Raw genomic sequence first — 11,271 nt, forward strand, 5'->3', positions numbered from 1 at the left:
TGTCTCTATTAAAACTACAAAATTAGCCAGGCGTGGTGGCTCATGCCTGTAATCCCAGATACTCAGGAGGCTGAGGCAAGAGAATGGCTTGAACCCAGGAGGCGGAGGTTACAGTGAGCCGAGATCATGCCATTGCACTCCAGCCTGGGCAACAAGAGTGAAACTCCGTCTCAAAAAAAAAAGAAAAGAAAAGAAATGCGATTCAGGCTGAGTGCGGTAGCTTGCTCCTGCCTGTAACCCCAGCACTTTGGGAAACCTAGGGGACAAGCTTGCTTGAGCCCAGGAGTTCGAGACCAGCCTGGGCAACAAAGTGAGACCTTATCTCCACAAAAAAAAGAAAAAAAAATACGGAAAGATTAGACAGGCCTGGTGGTGTGTGCGTGTAGTCCCAGCTGCAGTGAGTCCTGGGGGAAGAAAGGAAGGCCCAGATGTGTATGTTTCAGCAAGTGCACCAAGGAATTCTGATGCACACTCAAGCTGGAGAACCACTGTGCTAGAACATTCCAGTGACCTTTAGAACCAGACTGTTCTGGGTCTACATTTCAATTCTGCCCATGCCCCTGACCAGATGTGACCTTAGGCAAGCTCCATACCCTTCCTCAGTTACTTGTCCATAAAGTAGAGATAATAATGGAATCCACATCATCAGGCTAAATGAAGGAAGTGTGCTTAGCACAGTTCCTGGCACCTAGTAACAGCTCACGACATAGTTATATCATTAAACTACAACATCTCTTTTGTCACATTTCTGTGAATATTGTTTATCATCTTCATTGCTCACATAAAGAGGCTTAGAGAGGCAGTGAGAGCTGCCTACAGACACTGTAAGGGACCCGGGTAGATTTAAGCCTGTCCTTTTAGACTCCAACTTCCCCAGCTTTCTCTAGACTACACATCTGTTGCTGGGACCAGCCCTGGTCTTCAGAAAATACAAACCCCATTCAACAAACTTATAAAACAGGCCCAGCCCAGGACCACTGCAGGAAGCTCGAGAGTCCCAAGGAGGCTTTAGACACAGCCTCCTACCCTGGCAGAGTTAGCAGTCCTGCCAGGGTGGTAAGACCCATGTGAAAGAGTTAAGAGAAAAGGCAAGGCAGTGTGTGGTCACAGCATTGCCCAGAGTACACAGCCCACTATCAGGGTGGGACCAATGTAATCACAAAAGTCCTTTTTTAAAAATGTTTTGGGCTGGGCGCGGTGGCTCACGCCTGTAATCCCAGCACTTTGGGAGGCCGAGGCGGGCGGATCACAAGGTCAGGAGATTGAGACCATCCTGGCGAACACGGTGAAACCCCATCTCTACTAAAAAAATACAAAAAAATTAGCCGGGCGTGGTGGCAGGCGCCTGTAGTCCCAGCTTCTCGGGAGGCTGAGGCAGGAGAATGGCGTGAACCTGGGAGGCGACAGAGCTTGCAGTGAGCGGAGATCGCGCCACTGCACTCCAGCCTGAGAGACAGAGCAAGACTCCGTCTCCAAAAAAAAAAAAAAAAAAAAAGGTTTTGGCCGGGCGCAGTGCCTTACGCCTGTAATCCCAGCACTTTGGGAGGCCAAGGCGGGTGGATCACGAGGTCAGGAGATTGAGACCATTCTGGCTAACACGGTGAAACCCCGTCTCCACTAAAAAATACAAAAAAAATTAGCCGGGCGTGGTGGCGGATGCCTGTAGTTCCAGCTACTTGGGAGGCTGAGGCAGGAGAATGGTTTGAACCCGGGAGGCGGAGCTTGCAGTGAGCCAAGATCGCGCCACTGCCCTCCAGCCTGGGCAACAGAGTGAAACTCTGTCTCAAAAAATATATATATATATATTAAAAAATAAATAAAAATAATATATAAATAAATATAAATAAAAGTGTTTTGAGACAAGGTCTTGCTCTGTTGCCCAGGCTGGAGTGCAGTGACAAGGATCATAGCTCACTGCAGCCTTGAACTGTTGGGCTCAAGCGATCCTCCTGCCTGAGTTGCCATCACCCAGGTCTATGACTTCCCCCTAATTCAACAGTCTAGTCTAGTCTCCCTAGACACAAACAAAAAGGGAAATAGAATTTGGCATGACACATTCTAACTGAGTACAGGGGATACATAGAGGTCACCACTTCCTTTCTTAAGCATTCCCAAGCCACCTGCTTTATAATCCATTCCCGAATTCTCCTGAGTGTCAGTCTATCATTTCCGATATCTACTTGGAAAAAAATCAAACCACCTGTTCATCCCAAACTTTCACACTTCATCCTATTCCCTGGGCCTTCTTAAGGATGAGCAATAGTGAATTTATGATTCTATTTCCAAGCATCTTTGGCTCTAGAGATATTGTAATCAAACCTAGGTTTGGCTGCTCGCTGCTTGAAAGCCAGATGCCAGAGATAAGGGTTGATGGGAAGAAAATTAGGTTTACTTAAAGAGCTAGCAAAACCAAGAAGATAATGGACTATTTATTGTTCTAAAGTACCATACTGTCATATTAAGTCAGTACAGATTTTATGCTGTTTTTACGTTAAAGTCAAGTAAAAGAGGCTGAGCGTAGTGGCTTACGCCTGTAATCCCAGCACTTTGGGAGGCCGAAGTGGGCAGATCACCTGGGGTCAAGAGTTCGAGACCAGGCTGGCCAACGTGGTGAAACCCTGTTTCTACTAAAAATATAACAATTAGCTGGGCATGGTGGTATGTGCCTGTAATCCCAGCTACTCAGGAGGCTGAGGCAGGAGGATCACTTGAACCTGGGAGGCGGAGATTGCAGTGACCTGAGATCACACCACTATACTCCAGCCTGGGCGACAGAGCAAAGGGGAAGAGAAGGGGGGTTGAATTGGGATCAACAGATGACCAATTACCACTGGCACCTGGGCACCAGCGAGGGTCCAAGAAGGTTGAGAACTTCTTTGTCCATTGATTATTTACATATTTCTCCTTTAATCCCAGAGTTAGTTTTTAAAAACTACATGATTGCTTTTTTCTGCATATTATCTCAGTGCTCTAAAATTATCTTAGCCTACGTGCAGGAATGGGAAAAGGCCTCTTAAACAAAAATTGAGTTAGTTATGTTAGTACTTTTGCTGTTTCGCTGTTGCAAAGTCTTTTCAAGGCAAGCAGTGGGGAGGTGGCAGAGGGGAGCAAAAGGGGTGACAGTTAGAGGATACTGTGGCTCACTGCAAATAGACTGTCTAACTCAGGCGGACTCAGGACAAGCCATGAACTGAATACTGCAAGGAGGGAGTGGACTCTCATGTTCAGCAGATGCCATTACCAGTGTGGGCCTCCTCTGCTCCCAGTTCTCTAACATGGTACATTTCTGTACCGGGGCAGACCAGACTAGCTCTCCTGGGGCATTCAGCTGGTCCTTTGCCCTCCTTTTGCCCATCTGTTGAGTGCCTTTGTGGTGAGCAAAGTCTTCCCTTGCATCCTCCATTTCCCTAGGGAGGGTTGGAAATCCTTTGGGGTTCATGTCTGGTTTGAGAAGTAGAGCTGGCATCCTTCTCTCCTCCCTATCAATGTAATGACCCTCACCTCATCTTATGGGTAGACTTAGGACATACCCTGGGAAGAGCATGCCCCGAGATGGTAAACATCATCCTCACCACAACTGGCCAAGAGTTCTCACCTTCCAGGAAACATGTACAGGGCCAACTTGGACCCCAGGAGCCCATGAGCAGAGAAGAGTACCCCAAAGAGACACGTCAGTATTCCTGCTCTGCGTGATACCGCTCTGAAACCCCAGATTTCCAAGAGAATTCTGACACTGGCAACATATAAAGGAAAGGGGAGCCTGAGCCTCTCTTCTCTTTAGTCCTAGAATAGCCCTTGGAGAAACAAGAGTGGCTCCAGAGGCCAGGGTTCCTGTTGCAATTCTGTTATCAGCCCACTGGGTGCCTCTTTAAAAAGAGAGAGAGAGGGCCAGGCGCAGTGGTTCATGGTTGTAATCCCAGCACTTTGGCAGGCAGATCACGAGGTCAGGAGTTTGAGATCAGCCTAACCAACATGGTGAAACCCCCGTCTCTACTAAAAATACAAAAATTAGCCAGGCGTGGTGGTGGGCACCCGTAATCCCAGCTACTCAGGAGGCTGAGGCAAGAGAATTGCTTGAACCCGGGAGTTGGAGGTTGCAGTGAGCCGAGATCACGCCACTGTACTCCAGCCTGGGCGATGGAGCGAGACTCCGTCTCAAAAAAAATAAAAATTAAAAATAAATAAATAAAAAGAGAGAGAGAGATAAGAAATTCACATACTCTAAGGTCGGTCACAGTGCCTCACGCCTGTAATTCCAGCACTTTGACAGGTTGAAGTGGGAAGATCGCTTGAGTCCAGGAACTCAAGACCAGCCTGGGCAGTATAATGAGACCGACCCCCCGCTCCACCACATCTCTACAGAAACCTTTTAAATATTAGCCAGGCATGGTAGTGTGTGCCTGTGGTCCCAGCTACACGGAAGGCTGAGCAAAGAGGATCACTTGAGCCTAGGCGTCAGAGGCTGCAGTGAGCTCTGATTGCAGCACTGCACTCTAGCGTGGGCAACAGAGCAAAACTCCGTCTCAAAAAGGGAAAGAAATAAAAGGAAAAGAAAGGGAAGTCGCATCCTCTAAAACTAACCATTTAAAGTGTATGATTCAGTGGCAATGAGTACATTCACAATGTTATGCTGCCACCAGGTCTAGTTAGTTCCAAGATGTTTTCGTCACCCCAAAATAATACCCCACACCCTTAAGCGGTTACTTCCCAGTTTCCCCTCCAGCCCATTGTCTTAGGTGACCTTTTGTGCTGGCTTCTTTCACTCGGCATAATGTTTCTGAGGTTCATCCACATTGTAGCATGGCTCAGCACTTTATTCCTTTTATGACTGAATAATATTCCATTGTATGAACAGAACACAATTTATTCATCCATTCATTCGTTGTTGGACACGTGGGTTGTGTCCACCCTTTGGCTAACGTGAATAGTGCTGCTATGAACATGCATATGCAAGTATCTGTTTGAATCCTTCTTTTCGGTTCTTTTGGGTACATACCTCTCTATTCCACGTTTCCTTTTCTATTCCCCCACCTTGCCTTAGTGAGAGGGATTATGGAGTCGGTAGCAAGGTGGGCTTCCTCACATACACCCTACCATGTTCCCAGCTCCACTTCTCTGCCGGGCCACACTTGTAGCCCTTGGAGGAAGGGTTCTGGGAAAGGCCAAATTTTGTCTTCCCTCCAGCCATGTTACTGATGGAGACTGGTCTATCAGGGGATCAAGGGATCTCTTTTCTGACAGCTGTCCCCTGAGCAAACAGCTCCTGGTTTTACCCAGATAGAACATCTCATTTGCCTCATCAAAGTGGTCATCTTTACCTGGGGTGAGCATGGGGCTCCCTGAGTTCAGCAGTGAGTGTTTGTAGAGCAGAGGAGAGGAGAGCTGCATTTGGTATGGCTCAGAAAGAATGTGCCTTTCAACAATTCCCTAAAACTACAACATTATTTCCCTGCCACTCCCCGGCTCCATAATCACCGTCAGATGCAATGAACTTGACCCCTTTCCCGCTTACTTACCAGAAGCCTTTCCAAGTGCTTTACCCACACTCTCTCTTAGCACTCTCTAAGAAAGTATCGGTGTCATCTCCATCTGGTAAGGAAAGCGAGGCTTAGACAGGGAAAGTGACTTATCCAAGATCACCCAGCTAGAATGTAGTAAACCTGAGACTGAAACCCAGTGCTGTCTGATTCCAGAAGCTGCCCTCAGCCTCTCTGAAAACTCATCTGCATCATCCTGAATCCTTTATTCCCCTAAGAAGGGATGCACCACCCCTCAGCCAGCTGAACAATGACCCCACTGCCATGCTCGGGTCACTCCAGGGTCTGTCCATCTGGGCATGGGCTCAGGATCAATGCCATGGTCAACTAGAGCTCAGTGGTCTCCAAAATCTTATCTCTGTCCTGCCCCCAGTGGCGTCTAAATGTGTGAAGGCCAGCAGTCTCTCTAGATAAAGGATAAATGGTGAATATAAGCCTGGATCACCCCAGATACAGATCCTGACACATGGATTCAAATGCAAGCTGTTTATTTAGGACGTATTGGTACCAGGAAGCCTTGGTAAGGGAGCAGGTTAGGGAGACAGGGAAGAGGAGAAAGCTGGAATAGGTACACTAAAGAGTTTACTTGTCATCAAGGACAGTCATAACAAAGTACCAAGACTGGGAGGTCTTAACAAACAACTTAAGGAGGCTGGAAGTCCAAGACCAAAGTAGCAGCAGGGTCAACTTCTCCTGCAGCTTCTCTCCTCAACTCACAGATGCCAGCTTCTCACTGTGTCATCATGTGGCCTTTTCTCTGTGCACACACAACCCTGGTGTCTCTCCCTCTTCTCACAAGGACATCGGTCCTGTCAGATTAGGGTCTCACCCTTTCTACCTCATTCTACCTTAATTACCTCTTTAGAGGCCCTATCTTCCAGTGTAGTCACATTGGGGGTTAAGGCTTCAACATAAGAATTTGAGTGGGAAGAGCACAGCTTACTCTATAACTATGAGCAAGTTGTTAGCGACTAGAACTCAGTCCTGCTGAGGTCTTCTGGGAGACTGCCAGACACACCTGACATGTCCTACCCCAGGTCCAGGAAGTCGTGGAACTCCTCCACTCACTTTTTTTTTCTTTTCTTTTTTTTTTTTTTTTCTTTTGAGATGGAGTCTCCCTCCGCCACCAGACTGGAGTGCAGTGGCATAGTCTCGGCTCACTGCAACCTCCGCCTCCCAGGTTCAAACGACTCTGCTGCCTCAGCCTCCCAAGTAGCTGGGACTACAGGCACATGCCACCATGCCCAGCTCAATTTTTGTATTTTCAGTAGAGACGGGATTTCACCATGTTGGCCAGATGGTCTCAGTCTCTTGACCTCGTGATCCACCCACCTCAGTGTCCCAAAGTGCTGGGATTACAGGCGTGAGCCACCATGCCCCGCCCTCCACCCGCTTTTATCTCTTATGGTTGAAGGGTGATCCCTGGACATCAACTTCTTGCCACCTCCAGGCTGCCCCTTGCACAGACCAAGCATGTGTCCTCATCCAATTGACACCACAGCACCCATGAGCTGGGCACTGTTGTCTGTGTTGGGCACACAAGGAAACAGGCTTTGAGGGGTGATGGGCAGCACCCGGGGCCTGGTCTCCTTCTGTCAGCAGGAATCGTGGGGAGGAGCCCACCAGGGACTGCCAGGCTCTCTGCCACCCGACTCTCTGTCTTATTTCCTTTCTCCGCCTTCCTCCCAGCCATGGCGGTCAGCCAAGACATGGACTCAGGAGTCAGACAGAACTAAGTTTGAATTCCACTGTTGCCCCTTACCCACCACGTGACTTTGGGCAGGGAACTTCAACCCTCTGGGCTTCAGTTTCCTCTTCTGTAAAATGGAGATTACATAACCTCACTTGCAGGACTTTTGAAAGAATTAAGTGGACTGAGTGCAGAAGACACATGGCCCCGTCACAGTGCCCAGTAAATGCTCTCTCTCTTGCGCACGCACGTGCTCACTCACTCTCATATTATTATGAAATACGATGTTGATCTATTATTTTTCTGAATTTTTTCCTCCTTCCTGTGAATATTCTGTGGTTCCTGCTGTCAGTTTTGGGGCCTTATGCAAATGATTTGACTTCAGCCTGGTAGTTCTCTCTCTCTCTCTCTCTCTCTCTCTCTCTCTCTCTCTCTCTCTCTCTCGCACGCGCGCGCGCGCTCTCGCTCTCGCTCTCTCCCTCTCCCCCTCGGTCTCTCCCTCTCCCCCCCACTTTCTCTCTCTCAAGGCCATTAGAGACTCCCCACAAGACCTAGAGTTCTTATACCTGGGTAATTATTATAAAGGATCTTAGAAGCTAAGCAGACACCAACACTGTCTGCAGTGCACACATGTATCAAGTCCAGTCCATAGACACAGTTGCTGTTCTTTCTGTGTGAGCAGATGCTGTTGCTTTAACTATAATTCAGGGTTGTGTAGACACTATACTACATTAGTGGCACTTAAAAAAAATCATCTGGTCTTTTCTCCATTGGCAGGAGCTGAAAATGTATCCTCTACTTTATGGAGTCTATGATCCATTTTCCATTCAGACAAAAAGAAAAAAAAAAAAAAGTCAAACTATCAAAGTCCAGGGACCACTGGTTTCCCCCAGCACATTTATTTTATGGTGCACAGAGCAAGGCTCAGGAGGCCAGGAGACCTTGCCTGAGGTCACAGGGAACCTCCCCCTGCCCCCAGGCTCCCTGCTCCATGCACCTCGCCTCTGCCTCTCTTTTGTCTCCAGCGAGTGTGCTTGCCTACGTGCGTGCAGGGCCGTGTCCCCATCCCTGCTGCTTCTTTGTCTGGGCTTTTGTGTCCAGACAACAGAGAAGGGGGGCAGAGTGTGTTGCTCTCATCCATCTGCAAACAGACCCCCTCCAGACGCCCTGCACCTGCTCCCTGGCCCTCCCAGTCGCCCCAGCAGGTGCTGCAGCATGGCCATCTTCTCCCTGCTGCAGTGGCTTCTGCTGCTGCTTCTGCTGAGGCTGAAAGGTGCAGACCGCAGCCGCCAGCACAGCGGCTGCCTTCCCTCCTCCCCACCCCGCTGCCGCCACCTCTCAGTCACAGGAGATGAGTCTCATCTTTTTTCCTGTATGGGCAGATGCTGACAGAGCCAGAGATGGGGCTAGAAGGAATTGGGATGGGGAAGACAAGCTCTGCAGGAGACTTTACAAAGACACCCTTCCTCCAGTTTTGTAGTCACCCTTCCTTCTCCCACACCCCCACACCCAATGCACTCCCAGCCCCATCGATGCTCTGGAACGTTTCGCCAAGTCATTCCCCCTCCCACCAAGTCGCCACTGTTGTCCTGCCCTCCAACATCCCCTACTGGGCTTCCTTCCAATCTGTTCTCCTTGCTGCAGCAGCCTGAAGATTCTGGAAATGCAAAGCTGACCTCATCACTCCCCTACTCATAGCCCCTCTGGTCTCAGGATGGACAGCAGCCTTTACCTTCCCTGGCAACCTTACCCTGCCCTGGCTGGCCCCCAGCCCATGGCTCCACCCTCATCCTTCAGCACACTCCCACCACAGGCACACACCTCCAGGAGCAGCCCAGCCTCATGGTCTCCAGGAAACCTTCCCTGACTTTTAGGTCTCTGGATTGACTGAGGCCCCTCTCCTTCTGGGCTGATTTCAGTTTAGAATTACATATCCGTTTGCTTTTCTGTTGTACACAATCAATTTCTCTCTCTCTCTCTCCCTCTCTCTCTCTCTCTCTCTCTCTCCCTCCACCCACCCCCCACCCCCGCCATCCCCACAACTAACCCATGAGGTTCGTCATGGGAGAAGCCTACTCTATTGTCACACCCCAGCGTCTCCAAGGCATGGTGAAGGGTCTGATACACAGGAGGCCCTCCACGTATGTTTGCCAGAATGACTAAATCTTGAAGCTTCAAATGCTGTGGTTCTGGAGGGCTTCTCAGAAACCGTTTTATAGACGGAACAGAGACCCAGAGAAGAAAAGTGGCTTGCCTGAGGTCTCTGTTCCAATACAGCCATGCTGACGCTATCATCCCAGGGTCTCCAGGGACCCCAGTGTCTTATGCCTTCCAAAGGTCAATCTCTCCTTGAAAAGCCAATCAAACACCTCAAGTGCCCACCCTGAAGTGGCTGCAGAAATGCAATCCCCTTTCAGGGACTTGCCTGTCTTGTCTGGGTTGATGACGGCGTCTTCATCTCTTGCTCCAAACATCTGTTCCTGTCACCTTGATCCCATCTACCTGTCTCCATTCCTGTGGCCTGTGGTCCTCTCTGCAGACACAGAGGCAGGCTCCCACACCACCCTCATTATTCCTCATAGTACTAACAACACAAAGCTCTTGGGGAAAGTGCTAAGACAGTGTGGGGCAAATAATAACACTTATTGAGCATTTACTGTGTTTCAGGTTCTGGGATAAATGCTATAAATGTAGTAGCTACTAACAGTCCAGTGGTGCCGGGGATACACAATTTCTCCCCATTTTATAGACAAGGAAACTGAAGATAAACAGACACAACTAGAAGGTATCTGAGCCAAAATTCAGTCCCAACAATCTGCATCCAGCTCCTGGCAGCATGGAGCCCCCTCCCCGACCCTGTCCCATGACACCTTCCAAGGCTCCCATTATCTTCCATCTGGTCAGCAGACCCTGTACAGTCCTCCCTGCCTCTCATGGTTCCTGTCTACTCCAGCCTGCCCACCCCCACACAGCCATGCCACAGCCATCCTGCAGAACAGTACATTCCTTATTTATCAGATGCGTCTGGGCTCTCTGCAAATCAGCTGTGAATGCCACAATGTCTGCAGGAGGGAGGCAGAGAATTCTGGAGCCAACATCTTCCAGGAGGCAGGTAGGGACTGGGTTCAGGGTACCAGGCTCTAGTAGGGGCACCCACTGGGCCTGAAGAGCACAGATGGGGCTGGGGAAAAAGTGATCTGTGCTTTTGATCTGTTTTGCATCCGAGTCTACAACACATAAGTGGCAGAGAGCTTGGAGGATGAGGAGGTAGGAAATAGGGTGGACACTAATATTAATCAAGTATCTCCTGAAACACACACAAAACCCTCCAAGGCGGGGATTCTTGTGCCCGCTTTATAGAGGAGAAAACGGAGACTTGCAGAAGGTAGGCAAGCTCTTTCTGAATGTATAACCTTGCTTTGTCCTTCCTGTCCCTTAAAAAGAGGAGAGTTAAGGTGGCTGGAAAGATGTCCTGAGCATCATCAGAAAACTAAGCATAAAATAAGGTAGGAAAATGAGGCCCAGGGGAAGGACTGTGGACTCAGAGATTAAACTCCTCTTTTAAATTCCTGCCATACGATTCTATCCAGTTGCTAATAGTGAACCGTACGTTGGTTCCAGGCATCCTGGAAGACAATGCAAAGAGGGAATACAATGAGTTTCACAAGTGGGCAGCGTCTGCAAAGAAGAAACAAACCAGATACACAGTGACAGAGCTATGGCTGGTACTGAAAACAGAGAAGGAGGTGTAGCTCCACCCCAATCTCAATCCCAGATACCTAAACTTCTAGGAACTAGCTTTTGGTTCCCTCTCCACCATCCCTCTACCCCACCACCGGCGAGAGGGCCGGGGGCGGGGCAGGCGCACAGTCTGACCCCACCATGGAGGGTGTGTTTTTATATCTTACCACCAGGTGTCAGTGCGGGGCAGGTCTCAGCAGGAGGTTTCTAGGATGGACTGAGGTTTCTTGCGAACCTCAGTGAGTGAGGGCAGAGCCTTAGGTTGAACCTCAACAAAGAAATTGATCTCCCGGTTGGAGGAAG

Source organism: Rhinopithecus roxellana, chromosome 13 (assembly GCF_007565055.1).
Source record: "Rhinopithecus roxellana isolate Shanxi Qingling chromosome 13, ASM756505v1, whole genome shotgun sequence".
Taxonomy (NCBI): domain Eukaryota; kingdom Metazoa; phylum Chordata; class Mammalia; order Primates; family Cercopithecidae; genus Rhinopithecus; species Rhinopithecus roxellana.